The sequence below is a fragment of the Coloeus monedula genome (genome assembly GCF_965178545.1).
Source record: "Coloeus monedula genome assembly, chromosome: 16".
NCBI classification, from domain to species: Eukaryota; Metazoa; Chordata; class Aves; order Passeriformes; family Corvidae; genus Coloeus; species Coloeus monedula.
The window spans coordinates 4,108,958-4,128,168 of record NC_138796.1 but is presented as its reverse complement, the minus strand read 5'-3'; the positions used below and the strand labels follow the sequence as shown (position 1 = coordinate 4,128,168).

The 19,211-nt window shown below is 40.5% G+C and overlaps 2 protein-coding genes across 2 annotated transcripts in view; one reads left to right on the top strand and one right to left on the bottom strand.

The window, feature by feature from the left end:
* CHLSN (cholesin) overlaps positions 1-19,211 on the top strand; it is a 120,509-nt gene that overhangs the window by 50,032 nt on the left and 51,266 nt on the right. The gene's annotated exons all lie outside the window — the stretch shown is intronic.
* Positions 1-19,211, bottom strand: part of GPR146 (G protein-coupled receptor 146) — a 45,666-nt gene that overhangs the window by 6,275 nt on the left and 20,180 nt on the right. Inside the window, exon 2 of the mRNA XM_082292354.1 lies at positions 17,566-17,607. The gene's annotated coding sequence lies outside the window, so the exon portion shown is untranslated. The remainder of the gene's footprint in view (positions 1-17,565; positions 17,608-19,211) is intronic.

Genomic DNA, 19,211 nt, shown 5'->3' with positions numbered 1-19,211 from the left:
GCTAATAAAGTACATAGCTAATAAAGCCGTTGCCAACAAGGTAAGTCTCTAAACATGCCAAGCACTTGCACCTTTGTCACGTCTCCTTGAGTTCCCACAGGATCTTTTCATTCCTACAGACTGAGACCCGGTGCTGCCTTGGGGGAGGCTGGGCCCTGCACAGAGCTGTGCTGGGCAGCACAGGTTTGCTTCAGATCTAGGCTGAGCAAACTAAAAATCATGGCCAGAAGTGCTGTTGTGTATATATAAACCATGATTTAGTAGATTGTCAGCACCTCGTCAGGGTTTGGTAGGTGCTTTTTGGAAGTGTCATGCTGAATATTACTTATGGATTGAGTCTTAAAACTTTAAATAGTGGATGATCAATATTTCTGGAAAATAACAAACCTACAGTTTGTTGTACATTAAGGGGAAGAGATTGAATTCTGAAGTGCTGGAGAGTGAAGTGTCACACTGCTGTTACCTCTCAGTCTGGGTAACATGACATTTCTTCAGGCTTACTAGCTTATATACATACCATAGGGATTAACAAGTGACTTGTTGGCTGGATATACAGAAAAGAAAAACGAAATAGCCCAGGTTAGATGGGAGGGGGAAAAAAATTGCAGCAGTGCAGGCAAGTAGGTTTCACAGTGTAGTTTTCTCATGCAGTTGCTGAGTTGCTGCTGTTTGTAATACAATGATACAGCTCAGATAAAATGCTTATAACATGAGTGGAGAAGAAAATCCTGCTTGATACTGGGGACTGGGCTGAAAAACAGGCCCCTTCCAACCCTATCATTTATGTCTTTGTGGTGCAACCATTGACCAGTTTGGCAAGTGGGAAGTTCATAATTGATACTGGTTCCATTTGTAATGTGGTTAATTCAGTGCAATGTAAGGTGAGAGAAGGCACGATCAAACAACAAGAATACTTGATACAAAGTAGCATGGAATATAATAAGCCTGTGTTGGCTATTTTAAGAAGTACAAATCAAAAAGCAAAAGTAGGTCAGTTGAAAGAGAGGGAGCAAGGAGTTTGCCACTCGTGACAAGTGAACTCATGGAAGAGCAATCACCCAACCTTCTGGTCCCACTCATTTCACCCTTCATCAGGCTCAGGTTTTGGTTTTCTAAACCCTTTCCCTTTGCTGTATATCTTGCTTTAGTAGCAGCATAACAATAATAAATAATTAAAACAATAAACCCAAGATGTTTGACTTGCATAACCCAACTCTTGCCTACTCCTGGCTTGATTCTGCACAATTTGAGTGCTGTGAACCCATTTCCAGCTCTATTGGTAATTGCCTTGCCTTGCACCAGTGTTTTTCCTTTAACATTCCTTCTATCCATGCCTAAATTCTTATGTACATTTCCTGGTTTCTTAAAATACCCCTTTAGTTTCACATCTGCCTGGCCAGTGTTTTTATCTCCCCCTGATGAACCCCTTACCATGGACGTTGCACCTCCCGTCGTTATTTGCTCATATGACACACACACAGTATCCTATGCAGCTTCCGACAGGGCTTCCACGCATGACGCACTTTCACTTCTACTTTGTGACTTTCCTGTGGGGCATCTCAGGCTGAACTTTGGTATTTTGAAATCAGCAATAAAAATGACATTCTCAAGAACTGTGAGGGCGCGTTTCCGTTGCACGTGGCACGAGTACAGAGACACCCGTGTTCCTGAAGTTGGTCTTCGCATTTTGCTTTGGCCGCCCTTTGAGGTTGCTCACTCTGCTTTTCCAGAAATTCTGAACATGTATTGTCTTCAGAACTCCTTCTTGTGGGCACCCTTCTCACTTGCTGGGTGACCTTTGTTACTGTTCCACAGATGTTGGCAACCTCTGTCTCATTTGTTTATCCTTTCGTTCTGTAAGCACTGTCTTTGTGGTAGATCATCTGCATAGCAGCTACCTGGTGATTCAGATCCCACCTGTGCCCTGATAATCTGCTTACTGCCCATGGCCTCTTGGCAACCTGCTAAGTAGATGCTTTTTTCCCGTTCTGACCTTTTGTTGTTGTTATTTATCATTGTTGTTATTATTAAATATATAAATAATATGTAAAACTATTAATATAATCATTAACAATGTCAGCTGCACATTTGGTTTCTGTTTAGATTGTTCAGCTCTTTGGGAATCTGAGTTCATGTAAGGCCATGTCAAAAGTAAGTCTGCAAATTGCTGCTGCTGGTCACTAAGCATCAACAAATGAGTTCAGATGGGCATTTGGTTTGGAAGAAAGAGGAAAACTTGATTTTAAGGTATGGCAACTGTTTTTTTTAGGATGCACATACTCTGTAATAGGTTAGAACTGCAGAACTTTCTTCTGTTTCAGAGTTCATAGAAGGTTGCTCAGAACAACGTGTGTATCCATCAGAAATGAGTAATTGTATTTGCTTAGGTTCTCTTCCCCCCCTGCTGCCCCCTCAATTTCTAAGCAGCCTTAAAGCTTATGAGGACAGATAATACACTCCAATAAAGAAAGAAAAAAAAGATCAACTACCCTGGAAACCATAAGCAAAACTGCTAAATAGTGTGTTTAAGAGCCCTTTAGATCTGCTGGAGAGTGGCAGTGTCATGGTGCTCTGGAAGGCTGTAATAACCAAGCACTGTGGGGTAAAAGTGCTGTGGAGAGGAGATAGCCCAGCACTGCAGCCCCTGAAGATTTGTGTGGAAGGAGTCCCTTGTTCAGACACAGATGCTATCTGCCAGGCACATCTGCCACTCCAGATAAACCCTCCTTTTTGTGCTGTTTATTTCTTTGCAGTGGAGCCTCTGGGGGAGCTGGGTTGCCGGTGGCTGTGCCCTCCTGGCAGCTGCTGGGGAACAGCTGCACCAGGGGCTCTGCACGGGTTAACTCCATAAACTCACTCATGTTTTGTTAAGTTCTCCCTGTCCCAGCATCGGATGAGTGGCACTGATGGGCTGCTCCACCTCTTCCTGACTTAGCTTTATCACTGAATTCTCTAAGAGCTTCTATGTGGAAAACATGACATATTGTTTCTTTTTTAACATTTCTGTGCAGCGAGAAAGAATTCACTCTAGAGTGAACAGTGCAGCTTTTAATACTTAAAAGACTTCATCACTGCAGAAAGTGAAATACCTTGCTTTTGTGCAGTTCTAAAGGTGGGGATTCCCTCAGGCAAAATGAATTTACAAAGTGGTTACCTGTATTCATCCTTAGCTGCCAGGGGTCCTGAAATGAGATACAGTTTGGAGATGCCCAAATATCCACTAGATAATACTTTTTTTAAAAAATTAAGTTATGTGCAAAACAAAACCCCAGTAATTTTCCTAGTATTCATATTCACTTCCAGGAACTTACAGCGTATTAAATAACAGGAATAATTAGAATGAATGCAGTATTAGAAAATCAGCTTACGTATGGTGCTTTGGGTTCTGGATTTTATAAAGCTGACCAGTTGGAATACAAGAAGTGACAGTTTTTAAGCATCAGCAGAGTAGATGGTGCCGTTCAGAGTGCTGAACAGCCAGTTAGCACTGCTGCACTTCTGCTCCATGCTTTCAGAGCACTTGGAAGCTGAATTTGATGCAGCCATTCTACTTTAAAACTAAGTAGCAACAACCTTAAATAAAATTCAGTGTCAGGATGCCTTTATACATTGTTATGTATATATATTAATTCTTTTAATTGCTTCACTGAAAACAAACTTAAAAAAAAATTTAACCTTCGTGAGAATTAATTAAAAAACACAGAAAAAGTCAGTTTCTGGGAGAGCACACAAGCAAATAATTTCCTTCAGTTTAAAACTGAATGTAAGTTGCAGATTCTTTTTGTATGAAATACTGCAACTCAGTGGATCTAAGAAAGGTTACAGACACCTTCAGAAAGCATCTTTACTGTTGTGATGTTGATGTTCAGAGCAGCTGGGACTTAGTAGACACTTTATCCCACTGTTTTTAATGACAGTATTTAGTTCATTTGTTCTGACTTCAGGAAGCTAATAGACTAGATAAATTTCGTTAATGAATCTTTCATAACTTATAATCATCCATGTTTCAATATAAGGAGTTTTGCCCCCAGTATCTACAGACACTTAAACTGTAGAGCAGCAGGTCAGTTAAGACTAGTTTTGGGGAAAAAACATTTACGAAACTTATGTGTTCCCATTTTTATCTAAAGGTCATTAGATCCTAGAAACTTCTGCTGAGGCCTTTTTAATATTTGAGATAATATAAAAGTTTTATGGTAAAATTCTTTGTTTAGGTACTGTCTTTTAATAAATGCAGACAGGTCATTTGCACCTCTTCTTACAAGATAGCAAGTGCCAGGATCTCTGCATTTCCAGCATTTTGGAATTGCACAGGTTCCAGGTAAGGAATGTTTGTACTTCTGGTTCGTGTAAATCAGCATCGCCCCAGTAAAGAGGACAGATTCTCGCCAATCCAAATTAATGCAAATGATACCAATTCTGGGCTTTGCTGACTGAATTTAGTCCAGGAAGAGAGTGTCAAAGGTGCATGGACTGTGCTGGAATTACTCTGTAAATGAGTTGGCCCAGCAAGCTGGCAGGGTGGAAACAGCAGCTCTTATCTTCTCCCACTGTTTATCAGCTTCACCCGTGCTCAGGGCTTGTGGCAGGGAACTCTGCTGAAATTTGGCAGCACGGAAACATTCCCCACAGATCTTTTGGTGCCAGTTGCAGAGACTGACAGGAGGAACAGATGGTACTGTTCCTGGAAAATACAACATAATGCTGTTTCCTATTAGAAACACTGGTGAAAGCTGTGACTCGGTGACTTATCAACCAGACCATCACGTTGGCTGGGTAGGAAACTCTTGTGGAACAGATTCTGACCGCAGGGACCAGGTTTCCAGTAAAAGCAGAAATATTGACATAGTTCTTTATCAGATAGCATATATAAGAATTATAAAACTGGTTTGAGTTTAGAGTTTGAAGGGAAAAATCAGCCCTCAGCAGAGTTACAGTAAGGCTGAAATGGCTTCAAAATTTGTCACATCTGCTGGAGATAAACATATCTTTCTGTTAATTGCTGGCAAGTCTGAGACATCTTGTTCCTGACACTCCTGTGGCTTTTAATTTTCACTGCTTGGTGAAGGAAATAGCATTTTCTAGCTCCCTCCTGGATGAACTTGCATAATTACTGATTACATCTTATTCCATTTATAATGTCTGAATAAAAGATTTTAAATTTACATTCTAGGGGGTCTAGTATAATATTAATGCTGATCCAAGCTTGGTTATTATTAGTTGGTAAGATTTAGAAGAAAAATTTTCATTTACCAGGGGCTTGAGGCATCTTACTGACATGAAGGAGTTTTGATTTGTCCATCTCTTGCTTGTCATGTGCCACTCCCCACTCCATCAGCGACAGGGGGTTTTTACCCCTTAGTCATCAAAATGTCCTACCAATAAACTCGATTTCTTATAAGACCCCCCACTGCAGCCATATGTATATTTCAGACTTGAAAATAACCTTTAGCACGTTCTGTTCTGGGATGCTGATAAAGAGTTTGACAGGTTTAAGTATTTGATGCTGTCATTTGAGTCCTTGGCCATCCTTTCACAGACCTATGGGTGGAGATGCTTCCTTAGATACTCTTAAAGGGTGTTGTTTTTCCAGGCCAACATGAGGCTGGACAAATACTTCCCAGGGCAAAAAAAACCCTCCAGAGTAATTCTGGGGGAAGAAATGTGCAAAGGAGTCTGAGACCTCTGTAAATCTGGACTCTAAACCTAAAGCCTCCCATTACAAAAACATCTGTGAAGTTACACCTGGAGTCTACTACCAGTAGCCACCTGCTGCCCACGCTGTGTCCATTCCATGGTATTTTGGAAAACCATGCTTAGGATTTGTACAAATTCCTGGGACTACAGCCACATTAATGGCGTGGAAATAGATGCTAGTGCTTACTAACTGCAGTGTATCCAGTCACATGCCATACAGCAAATAACTTTTAAAATTCTGAACAGATTTTTTTGTAGAGATTTCTTAAGTGTCCTTCATAGGTAACATGCTGTTTTTAAAGTCTTGCCTGCTTCACGAAGCAAAACCAACTTCTGTAGCAGCTTTGTTACTTCAGGAGCCCTGATATGTAAAATTACACTGGGTTTGCATGGCAAGGTTTTGGGAAGGTATTCAGTTTTATTTCTCATTACCCTACTCTAATTTGGTGGTTAAGTAATTAATTTTTCTGTAAGCTGAGTCTGTTTTGTTCAGGATGGCAATGGGTGAGTGATCTCTGATCCATGTCCTTCTCTCAACCCACGAGGCTTGAATTATATTTTCTCTCCCTGACCAGCTGTAGAGGGGAGTGATAGAATGGCTTTGGTGGGTACCTGGTGCCCAGCCAAGGTCATCCCACCACAAAAATGAATGTATAATCTGCTTCCTCCTGTGCTAATGGGTGGAAGCCTGAGGAGTAATTAGTTTGTCAGAGAGCCAGTTTCTTACTAATGATTGATAAATGGTTGTTTTTACAGAGCCCACACAGGCACTGGGTGCTGAGAACAGTAAAGCACAGTTTGTACAGAGGTCACTGGAGCCTGCTTGTCTGTCTTCACTTAAATGAGCCGTGCTTCTTGTAGCTGTTGTGGAAAATATGCAGAATATTCTGATAAGCTCTTATCTGATGTTCAGATCCCGCATGCAGGAGTTCACATGAATGAGTCTGATGTGCAAATCACAAACATTGATGTTTACATGAATCACTTTGTCCAGACATTTGATTAACTTTGTTGCATCACTTCAGAATCGGTCTGACTTCTTTAGAAATCCGTGGAATTCTGTTTGGACTTAATTGATGGAGCCAATCAAACACGTGACAGATGTGATGCTGGCATGACAAATAGGGTGCTGCCTTTTATGCTGCTTTAGCATTTCTATCAGAACAATGTAAAGTTCAGCTGACAGAGCCCCAAGGGAAAGTAGATGTTCTGTTATGTACGGTAGAAAACAGATTTACAAAAATCACAATGATGAGTGTAGTTAAAAATGCTTATGGAGGCTAAAAGGGCAGCAGTCATTCTGCTTATTCCGAGCTTCTGCTGAAAGCAGTTAGGAAATGTTTGGTGCTTTGAAGTTTGCCTTTGGCTTACCTTCCCTTGTAATATAAATGAAAGTGCAACCTAATTGTGATTAATTAGTTAATTAGTTTCTGCTGTGCCTATCTGCTTTGCAGTAATATTTCACAGTATGATTTGCTGCATGTTCATTTTTATTCCATGAATAAAATATTCATAAGGATCTCACTTTCATTGAGAACTTTTTTTCTCTCTTAAAGACTAATTGGATTAACTTTTGATCAATTCCTCTGCTATACTTCTCCTCTTCTGTAATACTTCTAGATTTAATATACAGAAACATTGAGATATTGCATATTCAGAGCAATTAATAAAAGAATGTAAAAGCACATAGTCATCACCTAAAGAAACATGGAGAAATCCAGCCTAATGTGCATGAAAATTGATATGCACAAGAAAAGCTACTGTAACTTTGTTTTGGCCGACCGGATAAAAGTGGGAGTGTGATAAATGCAAACTGTGATGTTTTCCCTAAAGAACTGTTCTCTGAAAACCAAACATTGTTTTCTAACAGTGGCACTATTCATTTTTACTGGTCCAAGGCTTAGATGCATTTATATAAATTCTTTCTAGGCTCTTAAAAACCAAAAGCAATCTAAAAGGTGAACTGCTTAAAACCTCACCTGGCAGGCACTGCCCTGCTGTCCCTTGGTGGCCGGCAGAAACATTTTGCCCATGAAAGCCAGACCCTTTTCTGAGTGAGCTCAGCAGAGGCTGCAGTGTCTCATTCCTGTGGCAGGAGCAAACTGTGGCAGAGCCACTGTGCCCTTGGCGTGGCACTGGACCCTGTGGCTGCCCTGCACACACGGGCTCAGCATCCCCTAAGATGCAGCCACACGCTCTTATTGGCACAGGGGGCTCTGGCAAAGCCAGGGCCTGATCCTGCCCTAGGCACGGTGCTGTGTACCCTGTTCCTGCTTGTGAAAGGGTTTGGAGAGGTCTTTTTTTTGGGAAGGACACACTGCGGTTCAGGGAACAGTTCAGCCTTTGGTGTCATTACGGAACGGGAGGCAAACAGCGGCTGCATCAAACCGGGAGAGCTTTGGGACAGGAAAAGAATTTGACCATGGGAGCAGCTATTCTGTGCACATTAACAAAGTCATGGACCTGCAGCAAAATGAGCCAAGCTGACAAAAATATGATGTTAGTGAGATGTGATTTTCTTCAGAGCTGCTCATCACAGCTGTGTGTGTGCCGGGAGTCATATCCCTTCCCACCTTGGAAACACAAGGCTGTTTAGCAAAAGCCTGCAACATCACTTGGCCTCTGGAGGCTTTAGACAGTAACCAACATTAGACCTGAAAGAGAGCCAGTGTGGGCTTTAAAATATACTTTACTGTAAACCTCAGAATTCTTCTAAGCATTCAGAAGAAACATTTTAATTGGGGGGAAAAAAAAAAGTCATGTAAGGAAAATGGTGCTGCTCTGTCATCTGACTTTAATGAGGTGGTAGGTAAATGTAAATTCTTTGCATTTGAATAAAAAGCTTGTAATATCATTATTCCATCTATTTCGCTTGAATACAAATAGTCCTTAAATAATTTTCCTTTTTAAACTGTAATGAAGAAATAATTTATGTGTTTTCCTTCCTCCCCAAAGCAGTAAAGTTTAATATATGATTTTACTTACGACCAAAAAGGAATTGACCCATAAAATGAATGAAGAATTTGTCATTCATGTTAGCATGTGTATCTTCTTTGGTGTATGTAATATAAATGTTTTGTTATTTTATACCACTAGTCGCTTGTTTTTAATTCTGCAGTTTCTTAGAAGCTAAAACTTCACAATAGGACTCTGAGACTCTAAGGTTAACACCTGAGAATTTTCTGAGTATTGATATTGATCTTAGTATTTCCTTAGTTCCATTTTTTTTTTGTTCCCTTTGGCTAAGCTTGTATTGTTTGTATTAAAGTTAAAACCCCTCAAGTCTCTATTTACAATGTCTATCACACAGCAGGTCTGCTTGTAGGTCCCATGTAAGTCTTTTCCATCAGATATTCTATTGTTGGAAATTGGGCAAATTATTAAACAAACAAGCACTTCTTTAAGATCTGAAGTAACATGTCTTTGAGGAGACAGTATGGGGCAGCCCAGGATTATGCCTTTTCCTTTTTTGATGGTTGTAATATTTCATACTTATCCCTCATTTGGTTAAGCCATGATGTATGGTTTGTATTTTGAAACACAGAGAAGAAAACCCAAACTGTGTTGTTGATTTATATTTGATATAATACCAGTGACAGTTGGGCATGGAGTTGAAGGGGAAGTATGCTTTCCTTTTGAAATTCAGACCTCATAAACTTTAGCATATCGGCTTTTTGCAGGAGAAAAATGCAGATATTGGGAGATGGAATAGCACTCCTTTGGTCTCCAGGGAGAGCAGGAGGCAATAATGTGGCTCCTTTGAGTCTGCTGCTCTCTTGCTTTTATAGAGGCAACTGCTTGCTCTTATGGGCCCTGCCAGTCCATCACTTCTTTCAGTCTGCAGTGCCCATAACCTAATACCTTTTCCATTTGCCTGGTTGGGTTTGTCCAGCAGACTTTCCACAAGGTTTGAGTGTAGAGATACAGAATCCCTGGCACAATTACTCTCTTAACTACAGCTTGTAGTGACAAGTGGTAGTTGATCACCTGGAGTTACTTGGGGAACTTGTGGGGCTGTGATTGCTGTGCTTTGACCATAAAGGTCCGCATTTTAAAAATATCCATACTTACAGAACTTTCCCGGATATTTTTTATATTTTCCTTCCTCCCCAGAGCAGTAAAGTTTGATATGCTTTTACTTATCAACCTTAAAGGAGATTAACCCTAAAATGAATGAGGAATCTGTGGGCAGACCCATGGATGGGGTTTTGTGCTGAGACCTGGCCCTGGCCACACAGCTGCAAGGGGACTGAGGGAAATGTTGAGGTTTACTTTTGTGACTTATTTTTTAACTCTGCCTCATTGCAAAGTCAGCAAGCACAAGCCTCAGTGAAGGTGAAGCCTCTTCTGTGACCTGCCAGAAAAATTAGCCCAGACCTAAAACACCTTTAAGCAGAAGCCAGATATTTTTGCTGTGCACATGGTAGAGGTTCAGCTGGACAGGAGTCTGGTGTGAGCATGAGACACACGCAGAGAACATCATGCACTGTTTATTTGTCACCACTAAGCAGCAAGGGATCACAGAAGCCTTGGAGGTCTCCTCACAAGATTAATTTTCAGATGCAGTGTACTGTTCAATGCTTTTGGCTTGATTCATACACTGAATTAAATATGGCAGTTCCCTGTCCATCTTACCCTGAAGATGTCTCTCAGTGCTGATGGTTCTGTAAAGTTAAGGCACAGCCCTAAAGTTTGTAATTACAGGTAACTTGTTAATGTGAAAGTGGGATGTGAACAGTGCAGGTTTTTGTTTACAGAATAATGGCTCAGATGTTTAAGTCACCATATGTTTAAGGTGCTGATGTCCCTAATGTGCTGCTACATCTAATTGATAGACAATTCTAGTAATATTTTTTATTTTACAGAAGCTAAATAAGACCAAGACAAAGTTCTGTTCAATTTTGTTCGACACTATAATGACTTTGAGGAGTTCACCTTTCAGGAGTGCTCTATGCAGTAACTTAGGCAGAGTCAGTGATTCAGGTGGAATAAACAAATCACAAGGTTAAAGTGAAAGTAGTTTTTCAGGACTGTGGTTGCCAGAGTATTATTTTTATGAGCTGCAGTGGTTTCAGTGAAGCATCACTACAGTATTAGTGAATTAGCTGGTGTGTTTCAGCCCTTCATATCCATGTGCAGAGTGTCTGTAAAGAGTGGTTATTCATATAAAGGATTATCACAAATATTCCTCAGCATACTTTTATCTTAAGCTGGTACCTTCAAGGGAATGCAAACAGTTGGTGGCTTGTGATAAAGAGACTGGTGTGGGCAAAGATCTCCTGGTTCATTGCACAGAATGAAGCCAATCCCCACTGACATCCCTTCTCATTTTTCAGTGTTACTGTTCTAAGTGTAAAGCAAGGTATAATATTAATGGGATTAATTCAAGACTGTTTATTTCTGTTTCATCTTAGTGTGAATATGCAGCAAGTTCATATTTGGTCATAGCAAGTCTGAAAATGCTTTGGTAATTACATAAAAAAATGAAACTGAATGTGCAAATCAGCTGAGGTAAGCAAGACTTATTTTGCAAATTTTAGATTAGCTGGCTGTAGCACTGCCTTTTATATGGGCACAGCTTTGAGTTGCTTTCATTTTTCATCTGCTATAGTATTTCAGGTTGCAAGAACTTTGATGGAAAACTTAAAAAAGGCAACCACAATTGTACCAGTGCCGCAACCCCATTAATCATACATTCATTCCTCAGAAGCAGCGTCTCTGGTTTGAGGAATTCACCCAGCTCTCCCTGAGGGCCGTTCCAGATGAAACTGGCTGTGGCAGCTGGATGTGCCATGGCCCCAGCACAGCCTCTTGTCTGCTGAGGGCTGCCAGGAAGCGAGGGGCACCTGCCTGGTGGGACCACAGAGGAGCTCATGCTAAGGGGCACTGCACTCTGCTTGTGCCAGCTCCAGCATTACAGGAGTGGGAACCTCCTCCATCACAGCTCCTTCCTCTGCTGATGTGAGCCGGGATCCTTATGTAATTTTTAGTGAAAATCCCTCAGACCTGCTAACCATGCTAACTCAGAGAAGCTTTCCCAAAGTATTCTGAGCTTGTGGCTCGCGTCAGTAGCATGCCTTTTATTAATTTATTTTGGAAAGACCATGATTCTGTTTCGAAAACATGGTTCTGTGCAAAAGACCTGATAGGTGCATATCAATAGGAGTGGTAATAATGGGCAAGGCAGGAGTATTTGTGTCTTTTCTAGTCAGTAGGATTTTAAACTTGGGTTCTTTTATATTTGACCCTGGTTTGTGTGGCCAAACTGCTGAAATTCCCTGTTAGGTCGTTGCCTGTGTGGATGTATTAGAGACGTTTTTTGGTGTGTCTGTGTGCATCTTTTGTCTCTGCATACTTTGGATAATTTTATTAGCTACTGTTTGAAAATGTCACTAGACATCAAATCAGTTTATTTAGCTATTGTGGGCTAATCCAAACTTACAGGATATAATACACAGCTCCTGACCTTTTCCTGTTACCAGGCTCTCAGCAGCTCTTTCCTTTGCAGACCTCAGGTAGGAGGGAGGAAGGGCTTTAACCCTCTGGGTGTATTTTGCTGTGCTTACAGGACAGGCTGAAGGCACTGCAGGACAGGCTGAAGGAATTACAGCTCCCTTTGCAGCACAGGAGAAGCAGGAGAAACTACAAGCAAAGGAAAAAGTCCAGGGTATTACTGTCTTCCCTAAAAAAAGCTTGGCTGCAGTCTCCCCAGCCTTAAACCCTTAAAAAAAGTTGTAAAGCACCAAGTTTGCAAGCTGCAGACTGTGGTGGTGAGCAGGATTTTACAGCCAGCTGACCATGAAGTGCTACCAGCTTCTAAAATCTGCTTGACTGCACATTACTTCTTGAAGCCTTCTAGATTTTGGAGAAAATTGTTGCATAAAAATCTTTGAAGAGGAGGTTGCATGATTGTAGATCTATTTAATCTAAAGGTTATGGAGAATGGATGGAGTTAAAACAACATTTCTTCTAGCTGTACCATTTTACTATCGCCACTTTTGATCTATGCTCATGTGAAAAAACAATTTATGAATAGATCTCTACCCCAAGAGGTATTTTGATAGCACAAATCTATTGTATTTGTTGTTAATAGCAAATTTTAAAGGGAAGAAGAAAACAGAGGAAGAACGTAAGAAAAATGTTGACCTCAATGAATGAAAATTGGACTGTTTGTACTATGAGAAAATGAGATAATTTGGGCTATAAAATCCCATGGTCAAAGAATGAAAATAAACAACATACACAGTGTGTGGAAATGGGAGTGAGCCATTACAGTAGGACAGATTCACTGAGATCTTTTCTCCATAGTAATTCTTAATAATGTGGGAATATTTTTTTTTCAGTTAAGGACTAGAACTGTCCTGGAGAATGTTCCTGGAGTTCGGCAGCAGTGCAGAAGGATGGTTTACAAACATTTCACACCAGGAAAATAGTTGGAAACCAGTAATATGGTGTTTGGCTGCTACTATTATGAGCAGCAACAGATGCAGTTTTTGTTGCATTTGAGCCATTTGGCAGGTTAGCAGCCCATTTATCTGTTACCAAAGATTTCCTAGCCAGGAAATCTACTTTGCAATAATTCCATCTTTTAGGCTGAGTCTTCTTTTGCAGAAAAGAAGTGATTAAAGAATAGCATGTCAAAACACAGGGTTAAACCATCAGCTAAATACAGCACAGTAACACTGCAAAGTTTGACTCTGATTCTAGATTTTGGAATGAATTTTCCTTTAAGCAGTAGCTAAATGGTTTCCTTAGATTGTTCGTGTGTTGCACGAACCAGATCAGATCAGTCTTAAAGTTCATAATTTTCCCCAGAGTGTCTGAAATCCTACTACAAAGAGTCCTTTCGTCTTAAGAGTCTGACACCAAGTAGAAATGAAAGGCTGAAATAATAACACCACTAACTTGGTTTAATTAATTGTACGTTTCTGTGCTTAAGCTTGAAGAGTGGAAAGTACTGCTTTAAAGGCTACCTACAAAACTGGTGAATGAGCAGCCACTCAGGGTGCCACTTCAAAGAGAAACACCCAAAAGAGCAACAGAAGGGAAGCTCTTTTGAATTCTCTCAGTTCCTCCTGGCAGCCCAGGGCTTGCAAAGCAAAACAACCCAGAAATGGTTATTTTCTTTTGTGTTAGTTACATAACCAGCTCCCAGTAAATAAAGCTGGAGGTGGAGCAGCCATACAAAGACCCACTTTGTAACCTGTGCCTGCCATAGCTGTACAAAAGAATCTCACCTGAATTTAGGAGTTTTTCCTTCCTGACTAAGGGAGATTCCTTACACTGTCTGCAGACAACTTGATAAAATTCAGGAGCTGGGTGTAACTCCTGGTTGCACTGGTGGATATTATGTAATTTGAGCCTTCATGGTTACTGCAGATTTGTACCTTACTGCTGAAGCAGTCAAACAGATCTTGGTTTCTACCATTTTTTATTTTTCAGATTTGTCTGTATGCAATATTGTAGTAAGTAAAGAAGTAGAGGAAATTAACTGCAAAAGGGAAAGCTGGTTTATACAAGAGCGCTCAGTTTTCCCCTTGGGAGCAGTTGAAGCTCCAGAAATTGTGCTTTCATGTTAACCATCCTATGCCACCTTTAAACGGTGCCTTCCATAAAGCAACATTTGGGATGCAGGCTGGTACTTTGTTTATTTGGGAGGCTGGTACTTTATTGCTGCAGATGACAGCCCTGGCTGGTCAGCAGCCTTTGTTCTGGTCTTTGTTCTGGCTCTTTGTCCCCTGCTTGTCCTGCATCCCACCGACTGTCAGATGGGGGAATCACTGGCTCTGCCTCCCTCACTGTTTCCTTCCCACAGCTCTATAATGCTCTTGGGGTTTGGAACTTCAGTTTGTGATTTACTAGTTATAAAATCTGAGGATTACAGGTGTGCTCCTTTACTGTGCTCAGGTGTCGGCTGTAACACTGCTGCTGGGATGTTGTAGTGCCCTCATTTAAAGGGTGATTGGGAGACCAGTCTAAGAGTAGCTGTAACTGATGATGTAACAGGTAAAAAGGATCAAGAGAATTTATACATTTGGCAGTTCTAACCTTTTTTTACACTTACTTTATGGACCTGGAAAGGAGGGACTTACAATAACTATGAAATTCTAAAATGTCACCTGTGCCCAGCTTCTACAAACTTTATTATCATTACCTCTGTAAGAACTGAAAGTCAGTTCATGTACTCCAGAGCAGCAAATATTGTCAGACAATGTGTAATGGAAATTTCTGAGAGCCAATATTTAACATCTTGAAATGGGAAGCATCCAGGATAACTTTTGAAATCACTCAAATTCACTATATATTACATCAAAATGTGAAGGTAAATATTAAGGTATTTTCATCAGATGGCTTTAAATTAATCTTTGGATTTCCCTTAAAAAAAGAAATGAAGACTCTTTGAGTAATGGAGAAACAGGGTGCCCCTCATATTGCTTTCACTCTGAAGTATGACAGAGAAAAATTACTTGGAAGCAATTCCATTTCCATGTTTAAACTCTTTGTTATTTGAGTCCAGAATGCTCTTAAATTATCTGATTTAGGCCTTGATACTGCAAATTAATTCTGTGTAGTTAGATGCATAAACAGAGGCACAACAAACCCCACTGAAATTAATAGGTCTTGTGTGGCCTGGGGCTCTGTCTCATGGGGCTGTTTACTGGGGGGTTGTTTATTTTTTAAGTGTTTGAAAATGTTTCCCAAGTAAGTATGTGACGTTCCATAAGTGACAGATCAGTAGTAGCAAACTTCAAACTCTCACAAAGTGGCTTTTCCTGGCTTTGTTTAGGAAGGTCTCTTTGATTCTGCTTGTGTTTAATGTGCTGCTGGGTAACTGTGGAACACAGATCTTCTTAAACCAAATTCAGAGAGTATCATGAACTGACACCTGCTTAAGTCTTTAATTAAAAGTGGTTTAATCTCTAACAATCTCTGTGTACATAAGCAGAAAGTATCTGTGTTTCATGTGTACTTTGAACTGCCATTCATTTAGAAATCAAAGATTTGTAAATGAAACACAGTATGCCAGACATGATGATGTTTGACTGGAATCTCTTCTTGTTGGTATAGCCAGGTTTTCCTGGTGCTGTCAGGCCCCAGGAATACATTCTTATTAAAAATTATGGAGAGAGGGCAAAATATAAAAGGAAGGCTATCTTTAAAAAAATGTGTGTATCAACTATATATAAAATATATGTAAAATAGGCAAGCACACGGAGTGGGACCTGTAGTGGAGAACTGCCAGTGGGATCAGACTTCTTTAGCTGAATGTCTTGCAGGTGAGTATTTTGGAGGAGCCTTTTCTACACCAGCTCTAGGTTTTGGTGTAACAGATTTTTATTTTCTTAACAACACCCTCTGAAAGAGTGGTTGCCCATGGAGCTCATACATGTAATGGGTTTATGACTGGCCTTCAGTGAAGAATTTAAACTTAAAAGCTTGTCTTGCTGTAGCTGATATCTTACTCAAGATATCCTTTCTGTTTTTATACATAGTCTCTAAGATTAGTGTGGTTGAGTATATTGAAAGTAATAAAAAACAGACACAGAAAAATTGTTGCATGTTTAAAGAAAAAAAATCATAAAATGAAAGAGGAAGTGCATCATTTATTATAACACCATGTAGACTAATGAAAAACATACTGCAGGCTGGAGATTTGTTAGGAGCTGAGCTCAAAAAGTTTCCACTCCCAAAAAATGCCTTGGGGCCTCCAGCTGTAAGCCTGTGGCTAAAGAGGCCCTATGGTAAACTGACATAAAAAATAAGTACTCCATAAACAGTCAGCTCCTGTTTCACAAGAGTTGGAAGGGAATTTTTTTAAAGTATTATCTATTGATGCTGACTGTACTTTATCAAAGTGAAGGGAGGCAGTGCATTTATGACTACAATGTTCAATTGAGAGTTGGACACTGGGCACCAAAATGTTACATTCACTGTACACAGGAGAACATGAAGAAGATGAAATGACTTGCTGAGAGTAACAGAACAGCAGCTGGTACTTGCAGAGCTGGAATTAACATTAAATAATTCCTGGCTTCTCATCCTTTACTCATTAGACCGAGCTGAACAAGTCCCCTGTTCCTCTCCGTGCTGAGCAGGTGCCACCCCTTGTACCCAAGCACATTCTTTTGCTGTGTGCAAATACCCCCTCAGAGCACTGGTGGTCTTGGCACCATCAGTGCTCCCATGAATGGAATTGGCCACTTGGAGAAGACAAGATGAAGTTTTGTGTCTGTCCCTTAAATCTGAACAGATTAAGTTTAGATTAAAAGTCTTTCTTAAAGGTGCGTCTTCCCTGCTGCCCAACAAGGGCTTGGCTTTGCCTTTGTCTTTGCCCTTCTCCTTGATCAGCCCTTGTTAATGACACTCATTCCCATGAGCCCTGGGCTTCCAGGCAAGTTTAACTGTCAGGATGCTCTTGCAGGGAGGCACTGCAGCCTCCATTCCTTCTTCACCTGGACTGGGAAGCAGTTTGCAGAAGTAATGCCTGTTAAACCTTCTGATGTGCCTCTAGTCTGTTTCTGCAGAGGTTTCCCTGCCTGGCAAAGAGCCCTGGAATGCCCCAAGGATGATGGGACATTTCCATGGAGTCCAGATTTCACAGAGTTAGAAAGATGTAGTAAATTGGATGTAACTTTGTATGAGACTATTTAGGTGGCTGGTTTGTGATCTTTGAGAAGCACAGTCTGGGAGTTAATACTACTTATCTTAGCTAAATCTTCAGGTTAGGACTTGGTAATCCAGTACCTTTTTACAGAAGTAAATAGCAGGTCTGAAAGTCCCAATTTTGGTAAGTATTTTCACAGTTTTACACTGATGAAATAAGCATGCACAACAATAATCACACTGTATTGCTACAGCTCTACTTACATGAGGTGCAGCCCAGGAAAATGTCACTCTGAGATGGAGCCACTGGGAGGAGAAAAGGAGAAAAAAAAGAAAAGGTGAAACAGTTAGTTCTAGGTGATTGAAAGAAATGAAAACAAAATTTAATCAAATCTGGTAAATACAGATAATTTTTACTTTTTTGTCTTTCATCTCCCTATACCATCTTCTGTGTAGCATTTACAATACCCAGTGTTTTCATCCAGTGATTAGAAAATCTGTGACGTAATTATTCATGGTATTTGATGTTGCAATGCGTCACAGTGGGGCTGATGGTTCTGTTTACACTTGTGAGTTGGAGATATTGAATAAAAGCTGTAGATTGATCTAAAAAGAGAACCATAACTTCCTTCTCCTCATTAAAAATGTTGTGCTTGGGGGGTTAAAATTGACATATAACAGTCCTGATGTGAAATATTTGCCCTGTAATATGCAACTATGATAAATGTCACTTTGGTTTGGTACTCTAAAAAGTGGTGGGTTTGGCACACAGTGTCATATTATTTCACTTTACTGAGTATGTGTTTGCTTCTTTGCATGCTTTGGGGAAAAAATACAGAGAATTGTATTTTATGGCATTATAAGAAGTGTAATACATTTGTCCACTCAAAATTTGTGACCGCTATTTCAGTATGCAGATACAACTCATCTAAAGGAGAAGAAAAAATAAGTAAAGCACTAATTTCCATATGTATTGCAGTAGAAAAAAAAATATAAACAGGCATACATAAGGCATTAAAGAGGTTTTAGCTGAGATTGATGACTGAACAGTAATATTTGTAGAGAAAGGCAACTGTTACGAGTAGATGAATTTTCCCCTAAAAAGAAAGATCAGCTAGTTCAAGGGTTCAATTATGACTGAATTTTGAGGTAAGCAGAATACTTTGCTTGGGAAAAAATGGTTTAAGATAGCTGCCTGTGCCACTTCATTCTTTTTTGTAATAAAGTTTTATTGAGAGATGCAACACTGGTCTGTGAAAGATCGGATCTCACTCTGATGCACTTTTTCTCCACTATTAGCACCAGTTATGGTTGTTACTACCACATTTTCCAGCCAAGGCTCCCCAGCTCCCCTGCTCTCCTTGGCCTCTCTGCCCTCTGTTTGACATCTTGTGGTTGGCATTTAAGGACCCAAGAAAAACAAACAGTGCAACCAGTATTTTGCTTGTAATTTTAGTTCCCTAGTTTTATGGAGAATAGTAAATAGAAGGACAAACTGTTACTATTTTTCTGTGGTCTTGATCTTAAGAGAAAGGGATTTTCGTGGCCAACGTGTCTTCGTGATGTGCCACACAGGTGGAGATGCCCAACACCAACTCTGGTGGCTGTAAAACCCTGCAGTAGTGGCTGGTCCATCATAGTCTCTGGCTGGCTTCTCAAGAACAAAAATAAATCTGCCACAAACCCATGCAAAGAAGGAGCAGCTCTTCTGTTCATACTTTCATGCAAATTTAAGCTGCATTCAGGGACGTAGTGGGACAGCTGCCCCATGGTTCAGAGCAGAAACTGGCTGTGGAGAGCTTCTCCTGGCTGGTGCCTCTCACTGCTGAAGTCCCACCTGGGCACAGCTGTAACACATCTGGAGCTCTGGAAGCTCCAGCTGTGTAAGGAGAGGCTGCAAGAGATGGCTT